The sequence below is a fragment of the Perissodus microlepis genome, chromosome 22, assembly GCF_051167445.1.
Source record: "Perissodus microlepis isolate ML-2025 ecotype Zambia chromosome 22, ASM5116744v1, whole genome shotgun sequence".
Classification (NCBI taxonomy): domain Eukaryota; kingdom Metazoa; phylum Chordata; class Actinopteri; order Cichliformes; family Cichlidae; genus Perissodus; species Perissodus microlepis.
In genome coordinates, this window is record NC_140481.1 from 13,195,792 (window position 1) to 13,213,876 (window position 18,085).

Sequence of the window (18,085 nt, forward strand, 5' to 3'; positions counted from 1 at the left end):
ACTGGATGGCCAGGAAGCATTCGCGATGACGTAAAAGACGGATTTAATGCGACATGACCATTCAAACAGCAGTCGCTTCTAAAACATCAGATATGTATCGGATTCAGCACCACATACGAAAGTGACCCAGTTCAGTGCACACCATTGTTTTTCTTGTGACATTACCAATAAGTTTGATGTGTCACATGGCCCTCTTCCTATTGAAAAAACAAAAGTTGTATCCAAGATGGCCGACTTCTAAATGGCCACCATGGTCACCACCCATCTTGAGGAGTTTGCCCCCTCACATATACTAATGTGCCACAAACAGGACTTTAATATCACCAACCATTCCCATTTTATTACAGTGTATCCATATAAATGACCCACCCTGTATTATCAGCATGATTTTTTTCCCTTACAGTGTGCCATGATGTATCAAGCCAAACAAAATATAATACATTTAAAGTGGGTCAGATCATTTCAGTAATGAGTAATTCTTTTGTTCGTTTGTATACTGCAGTGACATGGTTACACCACCTAACATTCTTTCAGTCTGTCTACTTCTAAAATCTAAGATATAATGTCACCGCTCAATATGTCACTATGCACCTGTCCCCATACAGCGTTTTCCTCAACCTACAGGCAGACTCAGAGCCCATCCATCCTCATCTCTGTGTCAGACAGCTCCCTCGCCATATGTCTCTGTGCTCTCTAACTTCTCATCTCAAAGCTCATTTATTTCCCCTCCTGTCAGCAAACCACCCTCTCCGCCCATTCTGGTGGCTCTGAGCTCACCCTCCACACCTCCACATAACCCGTCTCCAGCCCGCAGAACCCCTAGCTTTCACTTATTAAAGTGCATCAGGTCGAGTCAAGTAAAAGTTTATATCTATAGTACATTTTAACAACCTCAATTGATCAAAGTGCTGTACATGTTATACAAAACATACACTAGACATAACAGTTACTAAATTAACAATAAATATACCGTACAACTCATCCGGTAAAATAAAGTGAATAAGACTGCTTAGTCAAAGCCAGGGTACCCTTCTCAACTGGAACTGAAAGCAAATGGGAATAAGTAGGTTTTCAACTGTATTTTTTGGAAGAAAAAAAAAAAAACTCTTTCACTCTCCTAAGGTTAAATATGACTTAAAGTTAGCATGTCAAAACCAATTCACTGTTTCGTTCTTTACCTTTTTTTAGGCTTTTGTGCCTTTTTCTGCCCTGTGCCTTCACATGTTTTTAACACAGATTAGAGAAGCATCCATTAAAATATGAATTTGATGGTCCTCTCATTTAGCTTTCAGTAACAACACAAAGCATGTTTACCAATGTTCACGTGTTTCACAGTTAACAGCTTATGTTGGTAGTTAACTGGTCAGAAAGGCCCATAAAAAAACAAGGAGAGCATTTATATATTCAATTGAGTTCAATTCAATTCAGTTTTACTTATATAGATCACAACAACAGTCGCCTCAGGGCGCTTTATATTGTAATTAAGAGACCCTATAGTAATACAAAGGAAATCCCAACAATCAAATGACCCCCAATGAGCAAGTAGTTGGTGACAGTGTGAAGGAAAAAACTCCTTTTTAACAGGAAGAAACCTTGGGCCGAACCAGGCACATGGAGGTGTAACCAGTTGGGGCAGAGAGGAGGAAAATAGGATCAAAGACACAACAGGACTTCATGTTTTGAGTTTTCCAGGTTTAAACTAATACCAGCTTCCAGAAAACCATGTAAAGAACCAAAAACAAAACTGGACTGTTTATAGGCAGCGTAATTCAGCTGCTGAAAGAAAGCCCAGAGAAACAAAGGAGCGGGGAAAAAAACTTCTCTTTTCTCTTCCTCTCGTAAAATGCCACAACCTTGTAATTAGATATGGCTGAGCAATCCATTAATGGTCTCTTAAAAGTTGCTCTCTACTATGCAGACTACACTGGCCGTGCACTTAATTAATTGGCAATTTAGCAGCAGTGTAGATATTAAAGATTTACTGTACAGTAGGTGTGAGTGTGTCATCAGGTGACTCACCCCTCAATGTAAACGGACCCCGATAAACAATCTTACCTATTTTAACTTGTCTTTTCTCATCTGCTAATGCTGTTACTATTTACTCCCTCTGCTGATAGTTATTACTGTTTTTAGTTAGCTTATATTATTTTCTAAGAGACATATCTATTTTCATGCATCTTTGCCAAAAGCTTTTGGCTATGGCAAGCTGAATTTTCCCACATGGGAAAGTGAAGGGTAAAGTGAGCTAGATCACAACTAAATTAATATGGGGGAGTGTATTAATTAAGACAGTGTTGTTCATTTGATATCAGTCAGATGACATCAGGCATTTAGAGGCACACAATATACACTATGACAACCAGATGTTAACCATAAAGAGCTTGTGTATTACTGAAGTTGATAACAGCTGTCCTGGCTCACAGCACTTTTTGGTTCATTTTAGAGATGGCATGATACCACTTTTTTATGTCCGATAGCGATATCATAAATTTGGATATCTGCCGATACCGATATGAATCCGATATAGTGTGTTTTTAATCAATAAAACTGTTTTTTAATATCTTGCTGCATTTTGTATAAGTTCATACTCAAATTTAAAAAAAATAACAACACTAAAGCTATTCTGTTATACCTGTATGCAAAAAATACACTGCACCCAAAATATTTCATAATTCAGCAATACTGATCAGTCTAAAAAACTTAAACCTACACCATCGTCCCTATTCTGGTATTTTAAAGAGTAATTAGCGTAAATATTAAGCAACCTTACTAATTCCAACTCCCAGACAAAAAAAAATAGGGAACCACCTCATGATGCTTAATCGACGTAATCAACCTTCATTTGATGCAGTGTGAAAAAAAATGCACCGAAATCAATTATTTTTCAAGAAATATTAAATAGATTCAACATCTTTATTCAACAGAATTGCAGACTGCACAGATGGTGCCTTCCCAAAGGAAAAAAGTACTATAGCTTACTAGTGTATATTAGACTTAATAGTTACTATATACAGTAATGGACTTCTATACATTTTACATCAGATTAAAACCTTAGGTGTAAGATTCAGATAATTATTTAATACAAGCTAGACATTTTAAATGAGAATAAGAAAGAAAAGTATGTCTTTGTGCTCCCCTTTTCCCTGTTAATGCCCTACCTGCCCCCTGGCTAAACTTTGCTAGATTCGACCCTGCACAGTTACCAGCCGTCAGCTACGTGGAAAAGGATCCTGGTGTAGAAAGTAATATTAAATGGTCTGTCACACACATATTCATTCATCACACTGGTGATGGCAAGCTACATTGTAGCCACAGCCACCCTGGGGCGCACTGACAGAGGCAAGGCTGCCGGACACTGGCGCCACCGGGCCCTCTGACCCCCACCAGTAGGCAACGGGTGAAGTGTCTTGCCCAAGAACATAACGACCGAGACTGTCCAAGTCGGGGCTCGAACCGGCAACCTTCCGATTACAAGGCAAACTCCCAACTCGTGAGCCACGATCGCCCATTATTAAATAAATTCTAACAACAGCTTATCAAGCTTAAACATGCTGCTGTTGTTTATCCGCTGGTTTCCTCTTTCTGGTGCAAAGTGGGCGATAAACAAACAAGAGACGGAGTCGCGACAGAAAAGCCGATCAGGTGATCATTAAGCATTTTCATGATTGAAGTAGCAGCAGGAGAGGGAGGGAGAGAGAAGAGGCAGTCACTCCATATATCGGTTGTTAAGCTTAACGTGGGAATGCTTTACAAACATTCAGAGATGAACTTACACACTTGCTTTACTTCTCTCTGGGATAACTTTGTCGGAGAAATGCCGGGTTGGTAGCAAGGCTCCAAATGCTCAACCAGACCGCCGACAGGTCTCGCACGCTACAGCCGCTCTATCACGTGATGCATACTGCTCCGACGTGCTAAGGTTATGAGCCGAGTTACGCCATGTCACAAGTTTTGTGAGGTGCTTTCGTGATATTTAATGGATCGGATTACATTTTTTATTTCTCTCCGATATCCGATCCAGTAATTTAGGCCAGTATCGGACCGATACCGATATGTAATATCGGATCGGTCCATCTCTAGTTCATTTCATTATAAATTAAGGAACTGTGCAGATAAAATTCCACCCAGCACAGTAATTGATATCTGAATTCTGACTAAAGGAACAACATGCCAACTGATTAAAAAAAAAAAACATAATCTGAGTTTGTCATTGTTCCCTGTGTCTCCTCGGGATGTTGTTGTTGTAATCTCTCTCTCTTGCTCTCCTCTGCCAGGGTGGAACTCATTGCGGGTTCCAGCAAATAATCACGCACCTGCTTCTTGTTCTCCGGACACTCCAGCTACTACTTAAGGTGATGGCTCAGTGTTTCTCATCGCTGGATCGTTACGACACTTGTCGGTGTAGCCCCATCTCTTGCTTGTGTATTCTCATTCCCGGTGTTTTTCCTGGCTTCCAATCATGTTTTCTAGTCTATAGATCTTCCTGGACCCGTCCCCGTTTCCACCCCTGGAGTTGTGACTGTGAGCGTGAGTGTCTTTGTACAAGAACCATACAAGGACCATGTTAGGCAAGTTCTCCAGCAGCTACTTGAGAATAAACTGTTCATTAAGGGGGAGAAGTGCAAATTCCATGTTGAGACTGTTCCTTTCCTGGGGTATATCATTGAGGAGGGGAACCTGAAACTGGACTCCGTCAAGGTTCAAGCTGTTGCTGAATTGGCCCGAGCCCACAGATAACAGGCAGCTCCAACGTTTTCTCGGTTTCTTTAACTTTTATCGTAGATTCTTTTCGTGACTTTAATAAAATTGCTTTTCCTCTAACCCACATAACCTCTCCTAAGATTTCTTTCCAGTGGGATCAGGATGCCCAAGCTGCCTTCACACTTCTCAAGGAGCACTTCGCCTCAGCTCCCAACTGGATCTGGGTCTCCAATTCAAGGTGGAAGTAGACACTTCGAACTCGGGGGTGGATGCCATGCTCTCGTAACAAAAGGATGGAGTAAGCTCCCTCCATGTACCTTTTTCTCTCACCATTTGTCCCCTGTAGAACACAACTACGACGTGGGAGATCAGCGTTGCTGGCAATAAAATTTGCCCCGGAGGACTCGAGACCCGGCTCGAGGGCACGGTCCAACCTTCATCTCATGGACGGATCACAAAAAGCTAGTGTACCTACAGTCCGCCAAACTGTTAAACCCCCGGCAAGCCAGGTGGACCCTGTTTTTCACCGGTTTCCATTTTTCTATTACCTATAGGCCAGGTTCTCATTATGTGAAACCGGACGCTCTATCCCAGCTCGTCTGGTTGGGTCCTTCTCTGAGGACCCAACTGACACTGCACCCATCCTGCAACCTACCTACACCATTGGGACCATTGCATGGGAAATTGAGTCATCGTTCCAAGAAGCACAGGGACCAGGCCACTGGCATGCCTCTGTCTTCTCTATAAAATGGACTATGGATTCCAGGCACCGGGGGAGAGGATTTCAGTATCTGACGGACTGGGAGGGCTATGGCCCTGAAGAACACTCCTGGATTTTGCGGTCAGTGGTTCTAGACAAAACCAAGCTTTGAGAGTTCCACCCCTGCATCCTGACAAGAATGATGGGTCGCCAGCAGGCTCCCATTTAAGTTCGGGGGGTACTGTCATGGTTCCCTGTGTCTCCCCAGGCATGTCTTTGCTGAGTGGTGTGTGTGGCCGAAGAAGAGTGTGCCCCCCCACCCCACCACCACCTTTCCACTCACACTTTGTATATGGCACCTGGTGATTGTGTAAATAAGCTGTTATTTTTTGCAACATCAACAGAGTTCTGCGCCTGAGTCCGCTCATTCATTGTGACAGAGTTTTAAACACATGCAAATCTAAAATAGGTACAAACCTATTCTTCTCCTTTCCACCATCACATTTGTATTCTTAGACTCTAATAAGAGTGGCTTAGCATGAATCACCGTTCAAAATAATCCTCATTTACCATAGATTGGGTGTTGGTGCAGCAATGCCATTCTTGCAATATCTGAAATAATCCATTTTAGATCCTCTTTCTTTAAGCCAGATTTCTTCTGACTGGCTGCCCTGGCAAACAGAAGGTCTGAACAGCAGGTTGATCATCCATCTGATCATCCATATCCTGATCATACACTTTCTTTTGTACATCCTGGTAAGTAATGAAGAATGAAAAGAAATATGAAAGAAATTTAGTACACAAGGGCAAGGCAGCACCATTAAAGAACTTCGTCTTGGGGCCACTATGGAAACTTCCCAGGTTATGATATTGTACGTGTGAACCCCAGCGCCTGCTGCCATTGTATTATACCAGACCTTATGCCGTGTGTGTGTGGGTTAGGGGAGTACTGTATCTCTGTGATCATAAGGGGTCTGTGAAGGCGAGGAAACAGAAGGCCGGTTATACAGCTACACACAGAGGAGAGCGTAAGACTGCCAAGCTGTGGGAAAACTGGGAGCCAAATGGATCACACACGTAATCGCACACAGAGAAACGCAGCATAGTGCAAACACACATATGCTGTGCTGAACGTATGTGCCAGAGTGGGGCAAAAGACAGAACCAAAGTATTGAATGACAGAGGGTGTTGACACTGATGTCTTGGCTGCTGGTCTTGAGCTAATATCCAAATCTTCTGTGAACCACTCGGCTCACACACTCAGATCCGATTTCTTCAGTCTCACTTCGACTTGAAAAAGTACAAAGTATCAGAAGGCACGCTGACCAATAAGTGAGAGCACCACTCAATATTCACAAATTTCCATTTCACACTTTGCAGAGCAATATTATGCCTGATGCACACAGACACAAATCTGAATCAAACGCTAACAGCCATGAAATGAACAGAAAAGAGAAAGCTTTTCGCTTTCCCTCTCCCGTTGGCCCAATCAAATTTTTATCCAATAAAATCTTTAATGAGGTGAGTCACCAAGTCACTCCCTCTACATCGCCTTGTGACAGCAGACATAAATTCGATTCGTCACACCACGTTTTCGCACAAACTGCTGAAATCGTGTTGAATCGGCTGCGGCAGGAAACAAAGCTTTGCATTTTCCTCAATCACAGCTACAATTACAGCTCAAATGAGCCTGTCGGAGGTTGTTAACAATGAAATGTGGCATTAAAAAGTGCACATCTGTAAGCAAACAGATGGATGACACTGTGTCTTACTACCATCAGGCAAATGTCAGCCAATGACCAACATCTCTTTAAATTTTGTTTTTAATTGTAAAAAAGAAATATTTGTGATTAAAAACAAATTGATGATAATACAGAAAAAGCACCAAAAAAAGCTAATGTTAGGTATTAAACGAAATGGAAATTTAGCTTTTTCTCTACCTCAAATAAACAAATTGCTTAATATAGATGGCCAATCTATATACAATGGCCAGCAGGGGGCGACTCCACTGGTTGACAAGAGAGGTTCAATTGCATGGAAGGTTGTGAGAAAATTACCTACTTTATGAATTCAGGACTTCAGCAAACATTTTCCTGATGAGCTCTTAGATTAAAATGTTCTTTAATAAAGTCTAATGTTTGCTTTGTAGCAAAGTGACCCATTTAGAGCAAAAAAACAGGCTCTAAATGGTATACAATAAACTTTAAGGTATAGCCCACTTCCAATCTATAAGTTGCTTCCTCATGGACATCCAGTTCAGCAGTTAGTTTTGCTCGTAGATACGAAGGATGTACGGGCAAAACTAACTACGAAGGACTTGCCAATCAGTTTTTCTGTGAAGCGCATTTTGGTTTTTTGGTTTTTGTTTTTTGTTTTTTTTTGGGGGGGAGGGGTTACAGTGCATAATGGATACATCTCACTAATCAAACTAACAAGCAGCAGCTGCAGCTTATCAGCTCTACCAACCTTCTAAATGTTCAAAATATCAAAAAAACAGCACAGGTTGGTAAAATATATTAAATATTCACTCACTCATCCCCACTTTTCCAAACCTATTTCTCTATCGTTGAGCTAGAAACATTAGATTTTCATTGAATTAAACACCTTGTCCTGGATTTGAGCCCACAGCTTTTTGGATGAGGCTCATATCATCGTCGCATGCCCCACAGAAGCCTCACTAGCTCACAGGGTTTCTCTCTACGCATCACCATGGTGTGAAAACGAGACACACTTTATCACTGCGCTGTCTTCTTTATCTGCCTGTGGTGACACGAGCGAAATAAACTTCTTTTAATCCTTATGTTTATCGTAAAAGCTGTTTGGTAGAAGACAGTCCATTTCCTCGCCGTTTCCTTTGTTGCACTACAAAGGTTGACCCTAAATCACTTTCCGCTTTCATCTCTCACTGCAACCTGCAATCTGTCCAGCACTGGACTATTCTCGTTGCACTCTCTTTCTCTTTTCATCACCATCAAAAGAAGGATGCAGAGTTACTCAGTCAGCAGGGGGATGGAGAGCCAGCAGAAAATAGAAAAATAAAAGTCGGAACGGCTGGGCTGAAAGGAAAGTGGGTTAAGAGGGACGTGATGGATGAGGCGGCGAGCTTTCCTGACTCATGGCCTGCTTTTGCTGGTGACTAATGTGGCCAGTGACATCTTTCTCACTATCCCTCAGCCCCCACGCCCCTCTGTCTCATCCCACCTGGGACACTGGTAGTCTGCCTGGGGCGGAGTATCACATAGGATCTCACCCAGCTCAACATGTCAAATCACCAAGTTCCAACTTAGAATGCATGGGCTTATGTTGTGAGGTTTTCGGGGGCTGCAGTAGGTCTGTAGAGAGATAGCTAGGTTTAACCAAAGCACAGCTTTCTGTCTTATTTACAGCTAAACATTTTAAAGGGATGTGTGCAATGGAATGCATACAGATCCTCCAGGAAGACAGGATAAGAGTTACATGTTTATCTTACTTATATGTCTTATATATATATATATATATATATATATATATATATATATATATATATATATATATATTAGGGGTGCAACAATACTCGCATCGGTATTGAACCATTCGATACAGTGCTTTCGGTACGTGTATGTATCGAACAATATAATTTTTTTAATTTATTTTATCAACTTTTCTTCTGACGATGCTGTCTGTGTTGAGCGCTCAGTGGATCTGCGTTCGACTACTCCGCCTAGGCTGCACTGTCGAGTGCAGATCCACTGAGCACAGCACAAGCTAGCAAGACAGAAGCTAAGCTTGTTGCAACATGGCAACTGCCTCAACAACCTCCCCCACCCTCATTCAGATCTGGCGTTTGGAACTATCTTGGTTTTCAAGTGAAGTATGACCCTGATGGTAAGCGCGTCATGGACAAAAGTAAAACAGTATGTCGGATGTGTCACGCAATGCTCAATTGGTGGGAACTAGTGCGTTAGCGCAGTTAGCTCGTTAACGTGTTGACGCCGTCCAGCCCCACACACGGGGCGATCCATGGTAACTCGTTAACGGAGATTTGCCGCGTTATGGCGTTAATGTCATTTTAACGAGATTAACGCTGACAGCACTAGTGGGAACACGACGAATATGACTGCACATTTGCGCCGACATCATCCTAGTGCAAAGACAAGTGGAAGCAGACAAAAACAACAAGCACGCATGCTACAAACTTTACCCGAGTCATTTAGACAGCCGTTAGAACATGATTCTCCTTATGGGGACCTGATATGTTTAATATGCTGCTGAGAATATAGCCCAGAAGAAGCGTATAGTATAGCTTTTATTTTGGAAAGAGCCATTTCTCTGTAATAAACTCTCTTTTCCAAAGATGAGTGATTTCTCAATCAGATAAATTTAAAAACTGTACTTTTGAGTTAAAATATATATTTATAATTTTAATAGATGACAAATTAAAAAGGCATGAACATTTTTTTGTATCGAAAAAATATCGAACCGTGACACCAAAGTATCGAACCGAACCCAACCGTGAATTTTGTGTATCGTTGCACCACTTTTTTTTTTTTTTAGCTAGACCTAAATGTTTTGCTTGTTTTGCTGATATAAATGATTTCTTAATAATAATAATATTGACTATTATTATATTTCAGGGATTTATTTTTATATGCAGCTGAATCCATACTGTGTTTTTACAACATAACATGCAATCAATTATTATGTTTTATTATTATAAAATTACAATCCTAGGTTTCTTCTAAGGTTTATCACAGTTTGGGTTCTTCTTCTTTTTCTTCTAAATGTGTGTCAAGCAGCAGTGCTGAAACTAGCTCGTGACACAGAACATCACCACTTTGGTGGGGAAAGAACCTGAGTCAGTGTGAGGTTGAGAGATACTGGCTAGATACAGTCAAGCTCACTTCAATTCATGGCTTGGGCTCTGGAGCTAGCATCCAAAAGATAGGCCGAACTCTAATAAGTGCACACGGCACCGGCGCACCCTAGGTTGCAGGTTGATGGTCGATTTTGTAATCATTTTATTTGATCTGCCGCTGCATGTCTTGGGTGAGAAGAGGAGCTGAGCTGTCAACTGATCACCAACTGACCAGGAAAGAGGATGCTGGACAGTTCTGCACACTCATAAGCATAAGGCTCCAGTCTGTAAGACCTTCAATTCCCACATTCAGCTTTGACAGCATTCCGAGGGAGGCTGGGGACACTGAATCTGAATGGACCACGTTCAATGGCTCAGGAAGCTACACAGAGCTGGCCATCAGAGGTGACGAGAGCCATTAAACGGAATAAAGGGTCCTATCAAGGTTGGTTACCCTACAGGACTCCAAAGACAGCTGCCAGATGCCAGCAGGCCAATCAAAGTGCAGCTCTGGTAGTAGCTAAAGCAAAAAGTCAGGTATGGGAGAAGTTTGGCCATAGAGCCAGACTGTCAGTTTGCCTTGGAGCGATTCTGTCAAATCATCACACAACTCGGGAGGCGGAAGCAATGCTCTGCCCACACAGTGTTAATAGTGCAAGTGGGATATTGCTCTCACAGTAGAGCCGATTCTTCTACACACTGAAAGAAGCTAGTTGAGGTGGTTTGGGCACCTGACTAGGATGCTCCTAAGCACTTCTAGAGTGAGGTGTTTTAAGTATATACCACCAAAAGAAGGCCCTGGGTTAGACTCAGGAGATTATGTGGAGAGATTGCTGGAGAGATTATATCTCTCAGCTGGCCTAGGAATGCTCCATTGGCTAACCTGAAGGAGTGTGGCTGAGGAGAGAGAGATCTGGGCTTCACTGGGCTGCAGCTGCACAACCCAGTGCTTGATAAATAGCAGATAGCAGGTAGTTGGATGGATGGATGGATGGATGGATGGATGGATAATTGGGCCAAAAAATGAATACACAGACACTAATGGATAGTAAAAGTTAGTGTTGGATTAGATACTCATTTGCAACAGTACTGCTACCGACACTGCCATCTTCGCTCCTGACACACAACTGCACATAACATCACTGCACACAGGCCAGAACACCCCCACCCCACCCCCAACGTCACTAGCAGCTAAAAGCATGATCAGTAGTTTATTACACTGAACAGCATTCTATTAGGATTCCTCGTGAGGTCAGCAAAGGTTATCATCATAGTTAACCCTGTCACTGCACATGTTAATGTTAGTCATTTAGGCTACGTTCACACTGCAGGCGAAAGCGCATCAAATCCGATTTTCTGACCCTATGCGACCCATATCCGATCATGGTATGACAGTGTGAACGGCACAAATCCGATATTTTCAAATCTGATCTGGGTCACTTTCGTATGTGGTACTGAATCCGATACATATCCGATGTTTCAGAAAGCGAGGCTGTGTGAATGGTCAAGTCGCATTACATCCGTCTTTTACGTCACTGACACAAGACAGACGCCAATTATCAGCGCCGGAGCGCCCAAGAAGACATCGCGAACGCTTCCTGGCCATCCGGTGAAACTGCTGGGAAGACAACGTTGGAGAAACGTGAACATTTTATTTGTACTGCATAATCTGCAGATTCTGACAGAAATCTGCAACTATCCTTTGAAGCACCGCTCCTCTCTAAAACAGCAATAAGGATAATTATTAGGTTATCTACATTATTATGTAAATAACAAAATAACTTAAAGCAAAAATTGGGAAACATGAAGTCCGAAGTCTTTATATTAAGGGCCATCAGTCAAACAATATTGTTTGCTCTGGGTCTAAACAGAGCGCGTTGTGTGTGACGTCTTCTTTTGCGCATGTGGGCCGCTTTGAGCGTTCACACTAGAGAGCGTTTGCTGTCGCATTTTATTTGTAGTGTGAACGAGCAGACAAAAAAATCGGATTTGATCAAAAAATCGGAATTGAGCATTAAGACCTGCAGTGTGAACGCAGCCTTAGAAATTAGGTAATTGTCAGTCAGCCACATTAGCTGTCTCTTAAGTTATCACTAAGGTAGTGGCTACTGGCTATGGCAAATTAATGAAACAACATTACAAATAACCTTAATGTGGGAGCTAGACACCAAACTTTATCTGGCTCATAATTAACAGTGTTAATTTAACAGGATAATAAAATTCTTTGTGTCTAAAAAGCATTATGGTTCTCTTAAAATCCCAGATTGAAGATGAGGAAAATCTATCGACAACTAATTAGAAACAACGGCAGCCTACCTTAGCTTCTTTCAGTTGTTTCCTTTTTAGAAACATTAGCCACACTAGATGGATCCCCATCTTTGATTTGGCAAGGGTTTTCAGAGGGGCACCATAAACACTATTTTTTTTGTTTTTTCTTTTTTTTTTTATTACTGGTCTTTCAACCTGGACAATTCCCTCACTGTGTCATGAAAAATGTAAACTTCAAAAATGTAGGTCAAAAACCCCCATCACATCCATATGGGCTGACCTCTTCTGGGCAAGGTTCAGTCCAAGTATGCAAAATAATCGTATATAACACCTTAGTGTCTCAGTGGTAAGTCCAGTTTGGAGTGGGAGGTGAGGCGCGAATCAAGCCAAACAATAATCGTCAGCCAATCACAACCACCGCCATTGATGACACATACCAGTTGGCTAGTGAATTGTGCCCCACAGATGGCTGTCCACGAGTGCACGCAGCAACATACGGTGCAACAATAACACACATATAAATAAGCACCCAGACACGCACACCGGAGCCTGTTCATTGCTATGATAAGTGTCTAGCTCTGCCTCTTGTTTGTTTTCATTTGATTTTCATTTCAAAGAGCACCAGAACCAGCAGCGGGCAGCTACAGATCTGAAGTGTGATCAGATGTGTCAGTGCATTTATGAGTGTGTGTGTGTTGCACTGCACTTTGCCCTTTCCAGCTATTGGTTTTTAGTATTGTGTGTGTGTGCGCATGTGAGCAGAGGCTCTTTGATGGAAGATGATATAGTGCACAAAAGTCAGGCTGGCCTTTGGAGCAGCTCATCTGATAATATGTGATGCTACTCTCCCCACCACTAAGACTATGCACAATCATACAATTGTGGTCACAACTTTACATAATATGATGGTAATTTGAGGCTTTTATTCATTTCTTTCAACTTTTCTTTGTCCACAGTGAAATGATTGTACAGCAGACATGTTTACTGACTTACTGGCTTATTTTGGATTTTCTCAAATCCATACAGTATACAAACGGACGTATTCAAACAGAAGTTTGCATACAGGCTCAAACATATACATAAACTTACTCTAAATCTTTCATTAAATTGTGCTGGATGTTCTACAAGAATTACTCCGAGATCATCAGTTTGAATAATGGTGTGTCAAAGTTATTCGGACGCGTCTCCACTTTACCCAGGTCTGTAAAAAGACTCAAACTGTCACCCTCAGATGAGAGGAAATTGGTTGGGATGTTAAGGAACAACCCAGAAACCACCAAGACTAGAGCCTGCCATGAACTGAAAACTGTTGGAACGCCAGAATCACTGTCCACAGTGAAGCAAGTTTAACAACGCTGACTGAGAGGGTACTCATCATTTTATGGTCAGAAAAGAGAAAGATTGATGTTTCTGGCCACAATGACAAGAGATATGTTAGGAGGAATAAAGATGAGGCTGTACTAACTGTCAAGCATGGTAGCGGCAGCATCATGCTCTGGGGCTGTTTTGTTGATATTCATACACTGCACAAAGTGGATGGAATAATGAATAGTAATCAACGACTAGACGAAACTTGGAAAAAACTGTGCGTTCCAACAGGACAATGAACCGAAACACACATCAAAACTGGTTTGTGACTGGATTAAACTTCTGGAATGGTCTTCCTAAAGTCTTAACCTCAATCCTACAGACTATGCTTGAAATCCAGGTCCATGTCACGGTTCTGGGTCGGTTTGACCCAGCATTTTGAGTTTATTATGTTTTGATTTATTTTTGAATGATCGTTTTGTTACTCTTGTGCTTTGTTGATTATTATTATTATTATTGGAATTCTATGTGTCTGTTTATTCATGTTTTAGGAATTGTCCTTCGGTTGTGTCTGTATAGTATAGTTCAAGTTCCATGTGTCATTTTCTGTCTGTCTCTCAGTGTCGTGTCTGCGTCCTTGTGTAGTGTTTTCTTGTTTCCTGTTTTATTGTGAAGGTCGGCGTCTCATGTGAGTGTGTTCAGTTTTGTCTCGTCTCGTTAATTACTCCCAGCTGTGTCCACCACCTGTGTGTAATCTCCCTGTGTTTTTCTGTGTGTATTTAAGTCGCGTCTTCTGTCATTGTAGTTGCTGGTCCATCTGTGTATCCACCATGTCTCACTCGTGTGTTTTCCCTGCTGTCCGTCGTCATTCTCCGCTTAGTCCTCCTTCATGTTCATGTCCTGGTTTGTGTTCACTAGTTTAGTTGTTCTCAGTTTAGATAGCCTTCTGTTCCTTTTGCCGTTTGCCCATTTTTATTTTGTGTTTAATAAATCACCCTCACACCTTTACAAGTGCCTGCGTTTGGATCCTCCTTTATTTCTTCCACACGGCTCATCTCACTCGCCGTGACAGTCCATGCCAGAAAACTTATGTTAAAAAGAGAGGTCAAATATCCAGAGAGAATTATGCCACATGCTTGGTGATCGCTACCATGAGAGTCTGTTCGATTTTTAACTTACAAATATTTAACAAAGTATCGTGTGGGGCTGTATGTATAAATTTCAGGCTGTATTTATAAATTTGACCATGTTGGATTAAAGAAAAGTGAAAATAAAATCAAACTTGTGCATCCAATTCTTGTGTTTTTTTAAAGCCATTAAAGATGCATGCTGTACCATCGTTCCACCCTGGAAAAAGAACAGTTCATGGAAATCACTGTGTATGTAAACTTCTGAGCACAGCTATATATTTCATCTAAGTAAATATTTTACAATAAGAGGCTTTTGTTCCATCCCAGACTTGCAGCTCAAAAGCTGCTTGGAAAGCCACACCCAACCAAATCTGGAGTAAAACTGTGACACGAGCGCATGAATACTTCATAAGCAGACATGTGAGCTAAATGGCAGCTTTTGAGGATATAAAATGGGATGAGTGATCCTTGGTCTCTCTTAAATCTGTACAGAATAGCAAATTTATGAAAACTGGCTTCTGTGAATGTGTGAGTTCAAGTTAAATGGAAGTACAGGGCCACAGCTTTCCACAGCACAAGTTTCAGTCTTTTTAAGATTTTATTTACTCAGTTGCGTTTCATTGGATTATTCAAAGGATCGAGTCTGAGTCATGGTAGCATTTTAAGAGTTAAGCATGAGAATAATTATTCTCTTTCTCCTTGAAACAGGCCGAGAAGATACAGTCCTTCAGTGCCAGTTAATGCACTTACTCGCTCTCACTTACTCATGCTTAATACTAACAATTACAAGTGTCACAAATATCAAACTGCCTTCATACTATTCCCTTCACACAATTGAGAGAAAGTCAAAGTACAGCTACATTGAAACCAAAGACTCTTTATTTTAAAAGGCCTTAGAAGTGTTAGAGAGAAAACCTTTTTCTTTCCATCACTGTCTCATGCTAATATCTTCAGTTTTAACAATGTTTAAATATTTACTTTTGCTTGTTCTTTTTATAAGATCCTACATGGACTTGCTCCACCCTCACTGAGTGAGCTCATCATGTTTAAATCCAATATCAGTGGAAGAGTAACCAGATCCTCTACTAGAAGGGATTGTACAGTACCTTTGTTATCTCACTACCTCTGGCAAAGATACTGAGATGTGGAATGGTATTCCAGCTGTATTAAGAGAATGGACTTCCTTCAACACATTTAAAACTAATCTCAAACGATGGCTAAACAGGAATCAGATTTGCGATCACTAGTTTTGTATTAATATGTGTTATTTTTAATGTTGCATATTTTAGATTTCATTGTAATATAACATTTTGTGCTGTAATTTCATGTATTTGTTGTCTGGATTGTTGTACACTGTCTGAGGGTTTGCTAAATTCCGTATTTATTGTTTTTGTCTGACCTGCCAGGTGCTACAGATGTAAATTTAGCCTGTTGGCTAACTCTGGCATATTTACATTGATATATGTTCATTAATATGCACTGTCCCTTTTTATTCAAAAAAAGATCCTGAGTCACATGTTTCAGTTTCCTTCCACAGGTGGGGAGCACAGTCTGCGCTGCCATTCTGGTGTTTGCATCTCCCTTCATTTGTGTGCATACACGTTCATGCAGCCATCTGATACAACCTCACACCTCAGCGTGCACTTGGCACAGGCAAGGGGCAGGCATCTTAAAAAATGCTCAGTTTCACTCACACGCCCTCCTTCCTCTCCATTCACTGTCACGTGCAGCATAAACAAACACCATAAGAAAGGGGCAGCAGTGCATAAACTGAATTATAGCGAGGCACCTTTATGCCTTTGACCTCATGCAGCCATCCACAGATCACCAGAAGTGCACAGCTGACCTATGACATGCCTGAACTTTCTCCCTACATGACTAAATCAGCAGAGACAACTGGTTCCACATCTCTTAAGTAAACATCAGTGTAGACTAAGAATCATCAGAATCAGAATACTTTATTAGTAAAAATGAAAGCAAGAAAATTGTGTCTATGAGTATTTAGGCCACAATGCTATATCCACCACAGCATCACTGTGCATCATATCTACTGTCTCTTATGACCGTATTAATCCCTTTAAACACTTAACGAGATTAAAGTAAGAGAAGACATGAACCTGTAAGCTGTATCGTGGCAATTGCTTACTGACAAAGATGAGAGCATAACAGAGGAAACCAAGTATTTCCAGCTGATGTGCTGCAAATAATCTAATCCAGTCCACTACCTCCAAAATGCCTATAGCCTGTACACTGCAAGATTAAACACAGTTTAAGATATTTGCGTCATGCTCCTCTCATCTGCTCAGATATCAGTTGTATTATTCCGATCATCAGTCCATTGGTGCGATCATTGTCCTGCACGGACACTGAGCACCGCGAGCCGCGCAATTAAGAAGGAATCAGTGCACTTACCACTTACAGCAAGGAGCGGCGAAAGCAAGGTGCGGGAGTCGGAAGTTGTCAAATTAATGTTTGCTTCTGTCGTTTTTGTAAGTATGTCATCGTTTGGGTTTTATTTTCGCTGTGCTGGTGTGAGGACGGCGGTTCGCAGGACGGCTTGTCGGCTCTGTGATGCTGGTCACACGGCATGCAAGGCGCGGCGAGAAACGCGCTGCTGTGGCGAAAGGGATAAGAGGGTGGGAAGGAGGGAGAGGAGAGATGGATTACAAGCAGGCCCAGCCGCTTGGAGAAGACAGGCAAACAGCGACTACGCGTGGACATGTGTGGAGAAAGCGTGGAGGGAACTGTAAATGTTGTTTACCTGTGCAAAAGCGTCCACCTGTCCTCACATTTATCATTGTGATTCACCTTTGCCATTCTTCGTTTTGGCTACAGGAGGAAACTGTTTTCAGGCTGGAGAAAGTTACATTTTACGTTTTATTAACTGCTTTGCACCAGCTTTTAGCCCAGTGGTTTTCAAAAGAACTATTTCTGGCATGACCCAGTTGTGAAATAAAATTTTACAAAATTATAATTTTAGTGAAATAAAAAAGTAAACACAGCAACCTTTTATTAAATAATAATGCTAATAATAATAATGCAGCTGCATTTAAGAAAAATATGTTACAGGAACTGCCTTTTTAAAAACCTTAATTAGGCACTCTAAAGTTTATAAACAGCTAGCAGTAGTTGATATGCAGTTAG

General features: G+C 41.5%; 1 protein-coding gene across 2 annotated transcripts in view; it reads right to left on the reverse strand.

The window, feature by feature from the left end:
• The window catches only part of rims3 (regulating synaptic membrane exocytosis 3), a 50,220-nt gene extending 32,636 nt beyond the window's left edge, over positions 1 to 17,584 (reverse strand). The window contains exon 1 of one of the 2 annotated variants that reach the window (XM_084920123.1): positions 17,361 to 17,584. The gene's annotated coding sequence lies outside the window, so the exon portion shown is untranslated. Of the gene's footprint in view, positions 1 to 17,353 lie in introns of both variants that reach the window. The other variant, XM_084920122.1, reaches the window with a different exon arrangement.
• Positions 17,585 to 18,085: the final 501 nt, after the last annotated feature.